Source organism: Acanthisitta chloris, unplaced genomic scaffold (genome assembly GCF_000695815.1).
Source record: "Acanthisitta chloris isolate BGI_N310 unplaced genomic scaffold, ASM69581v1 scaffold11090, whole genome shotgun sequence".
NCBI lineage: Eukaryota > Metazoa > Chordata > Aves > Passeriformes > Acanthisittidae > Acanthisitta > Acanthisitta chloris.
In genome coordinates, this window is record NW_008650357.1 from 1 (window position 1) to 15,978 (window position 15,978).

Sequence of the window (15,978 nt, forward strand, 5' to 3'; positions counted from 1 at the left end):
AGCCGAGCCCCGCAGTGCTCCCCGCTGAAATTAGTAAGACTGCAGCAGAAAGTTTATGGTGACTGCTCTTTCCTTCGTGCTCCCCGGGGTTTTTCTTTTCTCCCTTCCCCGTTCCCTTCTGTCGCGTCTTCCCTCGGTTCTAACGCGACCCCAGCGCGGCGGTGCCGGGAGACGGGCGCGATTGGGAAACACAGGGGCGAGGCTCGAGCATCAGCCGCGGCCAGCGCACAGGGGCTCGGAAATCACCGGGCTCTGCTGAGGACTGCAACAGCCCCACGCTTCCCCGTGGAGCAGGAGGAATGCAGCTCTGATTAGACTTTCACTCAAATAACTTTCAGTGAGTTTCTTTGTGCTACAGTCTAAAAATCTGTCCCCTCTAGACTCATCAGCAGGACTTGGCCAGAAACACACAAGATGCTCTTTCTGCGGGTCCAGCCCGGAGCTGGTATCAAAGCCAGGATTTGGGAATGGAAGCTGGTAAACTCTGTGAGCAGATTGTGACACCTCGGGCTGATAATGAGCAAGCAAAATTTTGTACATACATAACATCTTTAAATAACTCTTACTTTAGAGAAACCTCCCAGTAAAACAAGACACAGTGTGCCACAGAGCAAGGCATTCCCGGGTGTCTCAGAGGTGTGTGAAACTGTGCTGGGGCAGGTAAAATCAGTTCAGGAGGAAGCAAAGAAGAAAAAGGACAGACTACAACCAGAAGCCATGGCATGAATCTCCCAAAGAAACTGCTGATTTGGAGTCTCTCACTGCATGAGACTCCAGCTTCGGGCATCTCTGAAGCATCTGTTCTTTCATGAGGGAAGCTGTTGAGCACTATTTGATACCCTATCAAAAGTTATACTCCCAGCGCAGAAAGCTATTGCTCAAAAATAAAGTGGCTTTTAAAAATTCAGGCCCCAGATTGAGCTTGTTCTATGGTACTTTCTTGTTTTCCTCCCTACTCCCTCACCTTTTTTTTTTTCCCAGTAATTTGAGGAAACTGTACAAAGCACATGTCCAAAAGAGTAGAGATGCAAGAAAACAAAAGTTTTGCTAAAGACTTCTAGCTGTGTTTCGAACAGTGTGAAGAAACTCCATACATGCATTCATCTCCTCCAAGGACCTGCCCAGAGGTGCCAGCATTCAGGCCTAGAGGTGTAAATCAAAGGTCCATCCCACTCTGGCAGTGAGGGACAGCAAGGCTGAGAGCTTGCTGTGGTCACAGCTCAACACACACTCCCAGAGGACTACAGGGACCTTCAGCTGTGCTTGAAAATCTCATCGTGGCTTCACTCTTTTAAATGGGGTTCATTTTCAGAACATTTGAATTTCCTGGAAGAAAATCTGCTTTAAATCATCTCGGACATGATATTCCAAACATCTTAACTGGACTCAAAGGCAGATGTTGCTCTAAATGGATGACAAGAGAGATTGAGCTGGTGAGGAAAAGTCTGCAGTCTGCAGAATGCTGCTGAGGGAGCCCTGTATGGGAAATTGGCCCTGCATACAAACATCCCCTCCAGAGAGGGGAGAGCAGCCAGACAGAGTTTACACCGGTGATACCAAGAAAAATGTCCTTTTGTCCTGGGTTACAATGTAGGCTGTAACCAATGGTATGTATTCTACTGTCCTCTCCACAAGCTGTTAAAGCAGGTGGGGCAGTGATCGTTGTCTCCTACTCATCCCTGATGTCTCCTCAGGGGGTGTCTCTGTTTAATGGACCCAGGCATGATCCATGGAGTTACATCATCCCGTTGGGAGATGCTTCACCCCAGGGGGGGAGCTAAGCATTCCCACATGGGGATGGGGAGCCAAGCATCCCCACAGGGATATAAGCTGAGGTTTGGAGCAGCACAGAGTCCCTTTGCCTGCTGGATTCCCAGAGGACAAGAACTGCCACTGGACCTTCAGGTGAAGACCAGATCTACAGGATCACTGCTCCAACAGACCCATCACTCCAGGAGAACTGCAGCCACCATTCAATCAGACTACTACCAACTCCCTGACTGTCAGGGTGTCAGGTTACTTTCTGACTCTGTCAGTGGTTTCTTTTTGTACTGTTGCATTTATTCTTTTGGTTTTCCTATTAAATTGTATTTCTGACTTGGAGTCTGTTTGCTTTCAAACCAGCACACATTTCCAAAGGAAGCCAAATGTAAAGTCAAAGCAAGAGAGTTCCTCCTGACCCAGTCACTATAGCTTCTGGACAACACAAGTGAGGCATCTGGGCTGGCCTCTAGCCTGGAGGACTTGCTCACATTAGCCTCCTTCACCTTGTCAGATTTATTGGATTTTGTGCAATAAAAACCACATTTAGCAAGCATATCAGGGGCTCAGCAGTGCTCTTTCACCTCCCTCTATCATATGCAGGCAGGAGTGAAACTTAATGGATATAGATGGGGAAAAAAAAACCCTCACATAAAAATGAGACTCATGATTCAACTCAGAGGTTCTTTGGTTGGGTGTTGAGGAGGAGGGAGTGAGGCTGTTTGGAAAAAGGGCTAAGAGGCTAATTTTCACCATACTCTGTCCAAACATTTGTTCTGGAATGAAAACGACGACTTCAAGTTATTGGCACCAGGAGCTCAGGCACGGAGAGGCAATGTGGAAAATTCAAAGACATTCTTTTTCATCTTGAAATATATTTGTGTTTAACAATCTCACATGGAAACTACTTTAAGACAAAAGAGTGAGCTCATGATACAATTAGTTGGACTAGGTATGTGGATTCTTGTAAGCTCCTATCAGAACTTTGCATAAAGCTCTTATACTTGATTTTATGTGTCACAGTGTCTGGCCTTCCATGCAAACCCCCAAACCAGCTTTAAGCTAACACAGAAATCTCTTCCTTATAATAACAAAGAAAAAGCAGCTTGGGTTAAAAAGCTGCCAGTGGCAGAGATAAGATCAATAATTAGCTGGCATTGTTTTTAAATTAACTTCTACAAATTTTAAGATACCTCTTCCTAGAAAGTATAAATTTTGCTGATTAACCTCCTGCTCTCACAAGGTGGAACCTAATTAGAGTATGAACCTAACAAGGGTTGGAGCTGTAAAGTCTCTGTAAGTGCAGCATTTGTCATTATGAAATATCTCAGAAACAAGTGAGATCAATAGAGTGGGATTCCACAACATGCCAACTGAAATCCTCCAGAGCACCACTCTGCTGCTTACTACCCCATTAAAGTCGTTCCCTCTGGTTCCTGATGTGGCCGTTAATCCTCCGTAGGTGTAATCTTCTTTGGGAACTGGCTGCTTAGCAAAATGCAGTTCACCCTGGCTGCTGACTGCCAGTGTGAGTATCCACGTTAGCCTGCAAGGAGGTTTGCAAAAATTTCAGTGCCTTCAGGGTGCGATTAAATAACTGAGTGATTACTGAAATATGCTGGAGAATATTAAAGCTGTGAGCAGATGCCTCTGTTTCATGTTGCAATGGAGCAGGTGGTACCTGCCCGTGTTGGAGCAGCCTCTGAGCACGCTGAGCGAATCTCCTTCCTGAAGTATTTAAAATGCATAAGAAATAGACATGATCCGCCAGGAAAATTCATGAAGCTATCCAGAAGGTTTAAGGAAAAAGGAAATCTCTGCTTCTGATAGAAACCCCTGCCTGCCCCACTGTCCAAATGCAGCGAGTGGCCGTGGGCAGCAGAACTGCTGCTGGAGGTGGAATTTCCCAGAGGTTCCTGATCACTATTCAAGTCCTGCAGTAACCTGCTGTTAGAAACTCCCGATATAGTTCCCTGGCCACACATTTTTCTGCCTCTTGCTTTCTCTCTTGCTTTCTAAGCCTTATGTTCTTTTTTAAAAAATTCCCCATAACACTTTCTTTTTTTTTTAATTCACATTACATGAATTGTATAATCACCATTCTGAGAAACAAAAAATTAAAGTGTATATTGGTAATTATATATACACTTTGTGGCAATGTTTTCCTCTAGCTGTTTGCTTTCTTTTCTGTTTTATGCAAGTACATAAAATTTACTCTTACTGCTGTTCCACATACCGAGGGCCTAATTCTGTGCTCACATACGTTGGCAGCTATTGACACGAGTGAACTCAATTTCTACTTCACAGCAGCTTATAATCAGATTTCAGAATTCTCTGTTTATGGACGAAGAAGTTTTAATACTGCAAGGGAGGTTGACTCAGGATCACTGCTACCTCAGAATTATTAACCACAAGGAAATGTGCTGTGTGTCCATGTTAGGCTTGTGTGAAACATGGACAGGGCATAGCCAGCTTTCCAAAAATCCTCTGCCCCCAAACAGCTGTCAATGGAAAGGCCAACAGCTCTCATACACTGTTCACAAACAGCTCAAAGTATCCCAGGAAAAGCTGTTCCTGGAGGATGGCAGTGCTGCCATACACAGTCGTGTGTACCTACATGCACAATCCCCACTTTCCCTGCAGCCTTCGATCTGGCTGCAGCTGAACAAGGGAATGTTAAGGAGAATTCCCTTGAGTAAAGCATAGCTTCAGACAGACTCAATAAATCAGTGGGATGCCAGGCTGCAGCCTGGGTGCAGTGCCAGCAGCTGCTGCTCCTATTCTGCTAACCCACAAAGTCAATGTTGCATCACTGGAATAAAGGATTTCTCCAAGTGGACAGGTCTCCCACGGGGAAAGCACTGTGTTATCCCTGCAAGGTGTTGTCTTACTTGCTGTAGGTATGTCCACTCCTTTTTCCATTCCAAAATTCCCTCACAGCTTACTATCTTCAGGTTTTGCAGAATGATTACTAACCAGCCCAGTGTGGTTCAGTAATTGAAATTTTGAACAAATCCAAGGAGGATTCACACCATTGCTGAAAGACATGCTCAAAATATAGTATCCAGTCCAATATATGGAACTGCTGAAGAAACAAATATAGATCTTCCTCATTTGTACAAGACAGTATACACTGAAGTACATTTGTTATGATTACTCTCTGTTCTTATTCAGTGCATTATTTTAATAGAAAATATTTAGATTAAATATTTGTAGCTCTTTTTAGAAACTAAAGGTGTACTAAAATATTCTGGTGCATGAACAATGATTCTTTCAATTAATTTTCTATAAAAGTGAAGGTGAACAGTGTTAAATTACAGCCATAAGATGAAAAAGATTCCTCCCTGTTACAATAATAATGTAGTATTTTACCAGATTTTTCCTGCAAACACAGGATGTCATGAAAATAGGATCAGTAATGTCTACATATCACTGACTCAGTGCAGAGAATATGTTGTGAGAAGTGAAGGAAGTGAAAAACAGCCTGCATACAACTGCCTTGTTACCAGGGAAGGGAAGCAAGTGGTTTTTGAGATAGAAAAATGCAAGCAGAAGCAAGAGAAAATGGTCTGTGCCTGAATGAACTGAACCTGCACAGAGAGTAGGTGACTTTACGAGCAGCACTTCACAGTGCACCTCTTGGCAGCTCTCTCTGGGCTGCTGAATGAATTCTGATGAATCACAGGCAGTGGCAGAAGCAAAGAGTATCTTCAGGATCCCGCCAGTATGGTTTGTGTGTGCCTGTTACATTCCATCAAATGGGGAATGGGAAAAGAGCAACCTTTGGTCCTCTTCATTTTCAAATGAAGCTTCAGAGTAATAGCCAATACTATCTAAGACAACAAAACAAAATTAAGCAAAAACCCGTTTGTGGCCACCAAACTATACTAATTTTCCTTAGCACACTAGTGCTCAAAACCCATTGTATTGACAGATACCCATACTTTGCATGTGAGGAACTTCAGAAAAGAAGAACAAATCCTTCTTCTTTGGACTCACTTAAAGTCTGTAGTAGACCTCAGGAACACTGTGCTGCAACTCACTGCATTCATTTAGCCTTCTATTTGCACCAGCTATTGCATTATAAAAAGAGAAAGGTGAACCTGACCAATTTGAGAAGTAGATTTAGATTTAATTTCATCCATAACTATTACTCACACTGCTAACAGGATTCAGTATTTCTACCATGCAAGAGCTACAGGATGAGTAATGTTTTTGCATGCGTGAAGATTTACAGGAACACAGCTAACCATCTCCCTACCTATGAGCACAGCCACGTTCCCAGTCTCATTGCACTGCACTCAGGAACTGCCACAAAGTACTGGAGATATGCCAAAAGCACTGCAAAGTGTGTTTCTCTACAGGTTTATGCTTCTTTAAGCTTGCCATGGAAAATGCTGAACACCATGCACAGCACTTGGTTTGCAAGAACATCAGAGCCCTGTCCAGTGCCAATTCTCCAGGGATGCTCTTGCTCACTGAAGACAGACCTGAGCATCATATTTCTGAGTTGAAACCATAGCCAAAATCCAGTCCAGAGAGGATTTATTGAAGCTTCAAGATCAGCACACAAGCTTCAGTGAAAAGTCAAGCAAAGCTGAGAGTATTTTGTCTAAGCAGGATCCTCTCCCTTATTTTCAGTATATATAGCAAGCCACCCAGAAGCAACACCCTTTTTAAAGATTAGACCCCAACTAGTAGCTAAACTTCTGAAACATGATAAGAACTCGCACACTGAGAGCCAATCCACCTTCCCAAATATTTATGCACCTAATAGGTAGCCCTGCAAATTTGGCAAGTCTTTGCCAAGCTTACTATGGCAGAACTTGATCTGATTGAATTCTTGTCCTCTCATCATGAAGAAGTTACACCATGATTCCTGAAAAAAAAACTGCTGCATCTATCTGCACTAGGCATCACATGCAAGCAAAATTCATGCTGAGCCGTTGCTTTGGGCTGACAAATTTTATCCTGAGCTGTCCATACATGGAGGTATCATCCTGAGATCAGCTGCCAGTAAAGCCAGAATGAAAAAAAAAAAAAAGAAAGAAAAGTTCACATTATTTAAAGGGTTTAAAGTTTTAGTTAATAGCTTGTAGCTATGGAGACTGAGGCATCACATGCAAGCAAAATTCATGCTGAGCCGTTGCTTTGGGCTGACAAATTTTATCCTGAGCTGTCCATACATGGAGGTATCATCCTGAGATCAGCTGCCAGTAAAGCCAGAATGAAAAAAAAAAAAAAGAAAGAAAAGTTCACATTATTTAAAGGGTTTAAAGTTTTAGTTAATAGCTTGTAGCTATGGAGACTGAAGTGAAGGAGTAGGGGGTTTATGTTAGATCTCAGAGGCTGTAGGAAAGATGCTTTCCAGATTAAACAAACCAAACAAGTTCAATAACAACAAACAAATGGAGAAAACGAATTGCTCTCATAGACCCTTTTCCTTCATCTATCTGGTTTCATACAAACCTAAGCAAAATTTCAGATGTTATCACCTGTGGGAGGAAGAGAAAAAAATTAGAAGAATAATACTGAAACCATAATTATTTTCAAAACTCTGCTTCAATGTTACTGAATAACAGATCAAAACTCTCTCTTTCTTCAATCTGTGTAAATCTAATAGCACACAACATGATAAATTTTTAAGGATGAAAGACAGTCTACCATCAAATGAGGACTTTCCCTAGAATGTTGTAGAGCAATTTGCTCAAGGAGCAACAAGGAGCAGTTGACGTCAGAAACTAAAAGATACTTTTTCTACCCCTCAAGCCAAACCAAAATCTCTTTTTCCTACAAGACATGTATTCCTGTCTCTCCACTTCAAAGATGTTTTTACTAGACTCCCAGGACACTGAAGAAGACTCTTAACTCATTGCTGCATGTGCAAAAAAGCAGATGAGTAACTAATCTTCTGGCTTATTCTTTCCTCACAGTATTAATTGGTTGGGCATAGTCTGTGTACATTTCTTGGTCATGGCAAAAGCCAACATTGTAATTAAAGACGGTGAAAGATGAGGTAGCAAAGAACCCTGTCAGAAGGATTGCAGCTCAGATTTCTGAGGTGGCTGTTTGGAGGTCACTGCTTTGTCTCCTCACCTCTGGGGTGGGAGAGAGTGTCCTGAGGACAGCAGCAGCCTCAGGCAAGCTGCTAGCAGTTGTTTTGGCAGTGTTTATATCTGAGAGTGAACATACCTGGCAAACTAAGGATTTTTCACAGTAAATGCTTCAGTAAATGAAAATATAAGATGGTACAAGGAAAAGGCTGGTGGGAAAAAAACTTCAAGAACTTATATGAAGGTGAGAGAAGACAGACCACAGGATTTTGAAAGAACTTGTCCAAAGCACCAGCAATGAAAAAGATACTAAACATCACATTTTAGGTATAATCCCCACCATAGAATATGAAGATGATGGTGGGGTTGCAGTCCAGGACCAGACTTGGCCATGCTATGCCCTTGACTGCTGTTGCTCACAGTCACAAATGCTGCTGTTGACATTCCTCTTCGTTCAAGTGTAACATTTCCCAACCTTTTCAGATTTGCGATGCCTTTTCAATAATAAAACATCTGAAATCCCCCTTATCTCTCTTTCTTTTCACCTGTGTGTCAGTCACAGGCCCACACTGCTCAGCCACTATGATTGCTCCTGTGCTTCAGCTGACAAGCTGTGAAAGTTTTGGCTGCCCAAAAATCATTGAGAACATATTTACTTCCTTGTGTTAAAATGATGAGATGTTTGCATCTCATTGCCAATGTACCTTCACACATACACATCAGGGAGTTTTAGTGACATCAAGTATCACATCCAACTAGTTAGGAAATACTACCTTAGCGAGACACAATGTTACTGCCAGCTGCTCATTCCAATATCACTTAAGCATGCATAGAGATAATTTCCTTATACTTTAGCATGGTTTTTACATTCTGGTTATAAAAAACATAGAACACTGTGGGGAAGAACAGTGTGGATCACCCACTCCTATACTTTGCAATGAACCAAGGACTTTTTCAATAGAAATTATGGTCAATGTCACAATGCTTAAACTAACCAAGCAAAAAGATATGAGATTAGAATGGTTTCTTCTTTCTGTTGGGCTGTGAGCCTTTTTGTGAATCCCAGAAAGCTGTTGAAGACCTGTGGGACTCCACAGTGTTGGGAAGAATTTGTCAGGAACTGAGTCTCATGTGCAGTTACGTATTCTCCAGCAATTGTGCAATCTTCTAATAACTAGATCCAGAAATTATATTATCCTGCTCTCAGCTTTGGTAAAATACCACAATTTATGCTTACTGGGATGCTGAAGGCCTCAAATGCAGCTGAAAGTCACAGCATCTGTAGGCAAGCACTGCTCATTACATTTACCTATAACTTCTGAGACAAATGTAACACAGCCATCCTGCACACACACTAAAAGGACACTAACTCCAAACACATAATCCAGCCATTATTTTGACTGCAGTATGTTTTCCAAATCAGTTTGGAAATATGTTTTTATTAAAGTGCATGATTTGTCAAAAGCTCTTCCAGCAGGTATAAGGAAAACAGCAAAGAAACTGGAACTTGCTTAACCAAGTTTGTAAACCTGCTGTTTCAGTCTCAAAGATGAATTACACTGCAGCAGCACGTTCACTAAACGTTCATGCTCTCCTTCTTGCCCTCCTACCTGTGTTCAAAGAATGGAATAGAAAAACATAAATCAAAGTCTCAGAACATATTTCTCCTCCAATTCCGAAGGTGCCATATCTATATACCAGAATCATAATCCCCTGCAATACAAATAAAAAGCACTGCCCAGCAATCACCACTTCAAAATAATTACAGGCCACACAGTAATTTACACTTATCTAAAGCCTTTCACCCCAAGGATCCCAAAGCAATTTATACACAATATAGATGTGGCTGATATGAAAACAATAATGCCAAGGAGCTACTTGGGAATTGAGGGGTTGTCCAAACCATGCAGATCTTTGCAGTCCAGAGCTTACATCCATTATCCTGCTAGTAGTTTGAACAAAATCTGTTACAGCCTTCTATCCCAAGTTCAGGAATAGTCTAACCATTGACAGGCATGTTCTGAAACCTTAATTTCAGTGAATGGTGTTGAGAAATTAAGAAATGAAAGGGCTTGATACAACACTGCCCACAAGACATATCCAGCTTCAGCAGGTGCTCATCTGAAACATGACCAGGACCAACACATCCTTCTGGAAAGAAAAAAGGTCTCAATTTCTATGCTTGCTTCCCTTTTCCTTTATCAAATTTAATTCTGTTCCATCCAGGCTCTGGCTAAATACTGGCCTACAGGCAGAGCCTCACTTCTTCTGTGGTAGCTCTGAAATATTGTCATTTACCTCCCAGCTGCTCAGCAAATTAAAGAAGACAGCCTAGAGGCGCTTGCTGGAGTCCCAACACTGTCAATAGCACCAGGCCACACAGGTACAAATTGGTCTTTAAACAGAGCTGTGAAATAGCTGCTGGTTCCCTAATCCTCAAACCGCACCCCTGAGGCTCTGGGTGAAAGAAAGCTTGGGAATGTGAATGGATATATATGTCTAACAATTAGCCGGTAACACATTTACATTTTCAAAGCAATCTTCATATGGAAAGAGCTACCGGGCTCTCTCTGTATTATAAAACACAGATTGTATATTGGCTTCACTCAGTCTTCAAAGTGCAGACACAGGAAATTTGAAAGCGTTCACTGTTCACTTTGTAGGATTCCCAACAGGCAAATTTGGGGAAAATAAAATCTCTTTTGTAATGTGAGTTATAGACACCAGCAACAGCAAAGCTCTCTGGCAATCTTCAGATCCAGAGAGATCTCTGCAAACTCCAGCACTTTAAGGGACAGCTAGATATCACTACCACATTTTAAAATTAGAAAATTAAATCCAAACACCACAGGATACTTCAGTCTCAAGGGTAGGAAACTTACTCTCTTCCCTTGCTCAGCCCTCTGTAACATATTAACATATTTCTCTACCAAAATAAGTACATAGGCCTGCTAGGGAAATACAGGATTTTTAATGGATTGGATGAGAACAGCACATATAACAGGACTGCAGCATCTGATCTGCATGGCTAATGTGTCTGCAGTCAATCTGATCAGTGAAAGGATTGGCCTCACTGCACCATTAGGATTGTTACTTGTTTAGGAAGGAGGAAAAGCAAAGTGTGTTTTGAGGGGAAGGTGTTTGGTTTGTTTTGTTTTAAAATAAAGTAACATCAGGGGGAAATCTTACCATTTTTGCTACCCACGTGGCACCACATTTCCGTTTCACTCCTGAGTGGCAGCTGCAGCATCTCTCAGCAGGGATAAAGGACTTACTATGAAAGTACAGAGAAAGAAGTCATTGGGTGGACAGTTTTTTGCTCTTCCTCATGATTCCTAGGCTGACAGCTGATCCACTAATGACACTCCAGACAAGTGAATTATTCAAACAGTTTTCATAATGATATGTTGAAGATGGTTGATTGCATTGCCTCACACTGGATTTCTTTTCCTTATTACTTTTGGGGGGGGCAAAGAGGCCACAAAATGAACATTTTTCTTTAATTGGAGAGTCCTTAGAAATCACAGGTATTCAGTGTTGTCTGTTAATAGTCAGATGCCAAAGGAAAAATAAAAGTAAATAAATAACCAGCCTCATAATGAATCTGGTTTGGCCTAAACTCTGAAACTCAAACACCGAATGTATGGAGTTATTTATTTTTCAATCTTCATACTGCTTCAATTTGTGGTTCACATCTTCAAGAGGTGAAAAACAATTTCATTTAGTATAAAAGCTGCCCAAAGAAGCTATACCAGTTTATACCACCTGGGAATCTCACTCTGTGCTAATCTGTTTCATTCATCCCCATTTCTTGTCATATAACTGCCAAGGGACTAGCCTGGATCTGGAAATGCATTACCCAAGTGTCACCAGTAACACTGTCTCTTTCTCTGCGGAGCATCTTAAGCCAGAACTGACATCAAAACTGGATTTGTGAAAGTAAGTGGAGGCAAGGACAAGAAAAAATGTGGTGAAGGAGTAGGATTCTGTAGCAAATTCTGGATAAAACCAGCTCTGTCATTGCCTTTGCTGCAGACAGGAGTTAATTCCATACTTCACTTTTATCTTCTGTGTTCATATATTTATGAAAAGGATTTATAACATGGAGTTTGTAACTGTGAGGGAGTGTATTAGATGACCCAGTGGTCCCACGAATCCTTATCTGTGGTTTCACTGCTCTCGTGGAGTGCAGCTTTTGTGAGAATTTGGTCTGGAAATAGCAAGGATTTTGATTATCCACACAATAGGTCTTGCATTGACTTTGGAGTTCAATAAAGAATCATTGCAGAGACCTGATATGAGAGAGTACATATTTGCTGCTTCCTATGTTTCTAATCACAGTACACTGGACTGGAAAGACAATCTGGGGTATTCAGTCCAGTCCCTTGTTATTGCAGGTGACCAAATAATAAATCTATTTTATGAACTGATGGAATGCTTTGTTCTGTCAGAAGACACTTCATATCATGTAGTTTTATTTCTAGTTCCAGAAACTTTCAGTCAGTGCCAGGCTGACTCAGGATATTAAAAAGGAAGGAAGGAAGGAAGGAAGGAAGGAAGGAAGGAAGGAAGGAAGGAAGGAAGGAAGGAAGGAAGGAACTTTTCATCTTAGCTAAATGAGAAAAAATTAATCCTTCATATATATCTAACACAGATCTGAGCATTTTATATACCAAAATAATTTCAGTGTGCCTTGCCTCAATGATTTGTGTGCCTCCCATGCTGAATCATAGCAGTCTGTGAAACACAGGGAGCTCCATGGCTCTGGGGAAGATCAAACATCTTGGGATCAAAAAATATCCAATGTCATGCAATCAATAAAGAATTAGGACTTAGGAATATACCTATTTACAGTGTATAAGGTTATTTGGAAACAGGTCATCTCAAAATTCAAGTTGTCTTACCATTAAAGTACAAACTTGGCTGTAAAAGTGGCTGTGCTGATGGAACAAAGTTCTGTATCTCATTTGATTTAGTTCCAGAAGATGCTCTAACTGAAAAGTGCACTATGACATTACACAACAAAGTTCATACTAAATGCATTTAAATTACAGAACTGATAGATCTAAAAGCATAAATTTAAGTGTAAGTGTCTGTCCTAGCTCTATGTTGCTGCACATTGCATTTAGAAGCAGATGTAAGTGATCATTAATAAAATTCACAGTAACATTAAAAACTCGTGAGGTAGTCAATAATCTTGGGAACTGCCAGATTATGTAAATCAACTGGCAGAGTAATATAGATTTTAAAACTGCAAAATGTCAAGTACTAAAGATTCTTAAAGGTGGGAAACAGAATAGCTGGACATGCTGGCACTGAAAGGGACTTGTCATAGAAAATCCCCAATGTAATGTGACATCCACAACTGAGAAGAGGCAGAGCAAATATTTGGCTGCATGAGAAGCAGAACCCAAAATGCTCAGGAGGGATTTTTCTCACACATTTTCAAGGGGCTGTTGAAAATGCTGGAGAAGGGGAGGGAAAGAAGAAGAGGCTGAAGGCAGAAGAAGGCAGCACAGGACACATGAGTTGTGTGACAGAGATATTATCAGCAGTGAATAACTCAGAGCTCACCTGGTATCAAACAGGTTTATAATCAGGATGTAACTGTGAGAGGCTTCACTCCCATCATGGCTAATGTTGCAAAGAGACTTCCCCTATAGCCTGTAAAAATGCTAATGTCTTACAGCTTCTGTACTACTTGGTAGATAGTTTGCTAGTTTATTGTAAAGCACTTCCCTAAAGTAATACTCTTTCATTCCCTGTTAACTTTGTATCCAGCTTTATACAATTAATTAGGGAAGTGTTCAAAGACCTAGATTTTAAACCACTTAATTAATTAGAAATGAAGGTTTAATGGCTATTCCTCTCAGACTATTTAATTTAATGAGAGAATTTGCAAGAAAAATAAGGAAGAAAAATCGATTTAGTGTATAACAAATTGCAACAGAAAATGGCAATGAGATGAACATATGTATCTGTTTACTGTTCAGCTGTATAAGAGCATCCCAATCAGAGCTCAGGATGCCACACATTTTTGGCAATGGTGACAACAACTCATTACTTCCAAAGAACTGCCCAGTCAAAAGAACTGGTGTTTCCATCACACCCCAGGATGCCGTGGGTTTCATCCCACCTCCTAGAAACCAGTCCAGAAAAACAGCTGTAGAGGAGCCTCATCACTTGCCCCAAGTCCACGAAAAGGCTGGAAAAGTGAGAAATGACCTCCCAAGAGCAGGTGCCAGCAACTGGCATTCAGCTCAGCCTCGTGCTGGGCTGGGAGGCTGAAGCCACACATGGTGGCATCACAGGAGGACAACAACCCTGTTCAGAAGGAGGTGACACATGTGGCACCATAATGTTCCTGACTAGAAAAACCAGTGAGTCATCATCCTAGCACCCAGCTGAGCAATGTGATTTCATGCAGGACACACTTATTTGAGCTAAATCTTTCTATTACTGGAAAGAAAGTCATGCAGCAGCAGCAGCAGCCTATCAGTTTTATTTTGTTAGAGCTGTCACACTGACATCTCTCTAAAAGCAAAATTCCTTTATATGCCAGAGAAAGGCCTGAATGCCAAATGATAGGAACATGCCCTTCTAAGTTACTGAAACATTTTTAGTTGTTTCATTCCCTGAAGTATCTGCCACAAGCAAGAAAAGCCAAGACTGAAGACAGGATAACTTAGTAAAGAACACTGAAATGCTTCTAATAAGACGAGTAAGACCTAAGAAAATATCAGAGCTGCTGTTACACTAAGCTTTGTAAAAATCATAAAAGAAACTGCCCCTCTACTGAGACATTTCAAATCTAATCTCTACTTTTAAAAAAAAAAGTTGACTCTGGAACATAGAAAACATCAGGCTTTGGGCTGGGGACAGATGTTGCTTTGTGGTTTTATTTTAAGAACTTGGAATTTGGTAGGATCTAAGTATAAGCATTCAAAAAAAACATTAAATTTGAAAAAAGGCTTTGTTCATGAGTACTGACAAGACTGATTTGTGTTAAGATGAAATGAGACTCCAAAGTATATAACATTCCAAAATCATTAAATCTGAAAAAAGGCTTTGTTCATGAGTTCTGACAAGACTGATTTGTGTTAAGATGAAATGAGACTCCAAAGTATATAACATTCCAAAATAAATACCAGCACGTAGCATTGGTGTGATTCCCCAGCCAGCAGCATGATTCATCCCCCTATGATGGTATAGCCACCTATCTGGTTTTTCCAAGACATTTGGAATATAGGTTTGCTGATACCAAGCTTAACTTTTTGTCCCTCAGCTATTGCTAACCAAGCCCTATCACTGTAATTCAAATCAATCCAGTTAGTCTAATTGAATAAGCAACTGGATCTCCACAGAGCTGAGCATCTATTCTGCAGTTCACATAGCTAAGTTACTCACAGTGAATATTGCCATTTCACATTAGGAATTGCCTTTTTAAAAAACTGAGGGATAACCTTTGGCACTAAAAAAGAGAAAGGGGGAAATAATAGGGAAAGTTTTTTGACTTTCAGAGGGCAAACATGGATATAAAGCCCAAGGAAATCTAAGGAGTAAGGAATAAATACCATATTGTCCAAAAAGCAGCTAGACTGGCTGGATAAGTGAATGGCCTGGGGTAAACAACAAAGTGTTTCCTCAGCAAATTCCTGAGCCCACCCCAATAAATATAAGTCTGGCCAGCAGCAATATCTCTGCCAGACAGGGAGGATGTCTCTGCATTTTCTGTTTCAGCCAGGACAGGATTTAACCCCAAACATTTTTTAAAAAAACCATTTGAACTCTAAAATTTATGTAATCACTTATGACTAACTCCTCATTATAACAGAAGTTATAGTGTATGCAATTATCTCTTTAGTTTGGGTTTTAAATTAATGTGAGTCATTCTCTTTCCATTTAAAATCTCATTTTCCACATGTACAACACTTCCAACCAGCTCTGGAAGAGAAATATCAAAGGGGCTAATTCCCCCCTGGTTTAATTTAACTGAAGAAAATAGAGTTACAGAAAGGACAGTTTTGAATCATTACAGTGTGTCTGAACTCTCACAAGCAAGACAGAAAACAATGGCAAATCTATGGGTGCATAAAAAATTCAGTGTCTTTTACTGGGTGTTAATGAGGCATGTTTGTTTTAACTGAGGGGAGGGCAGGGAAAG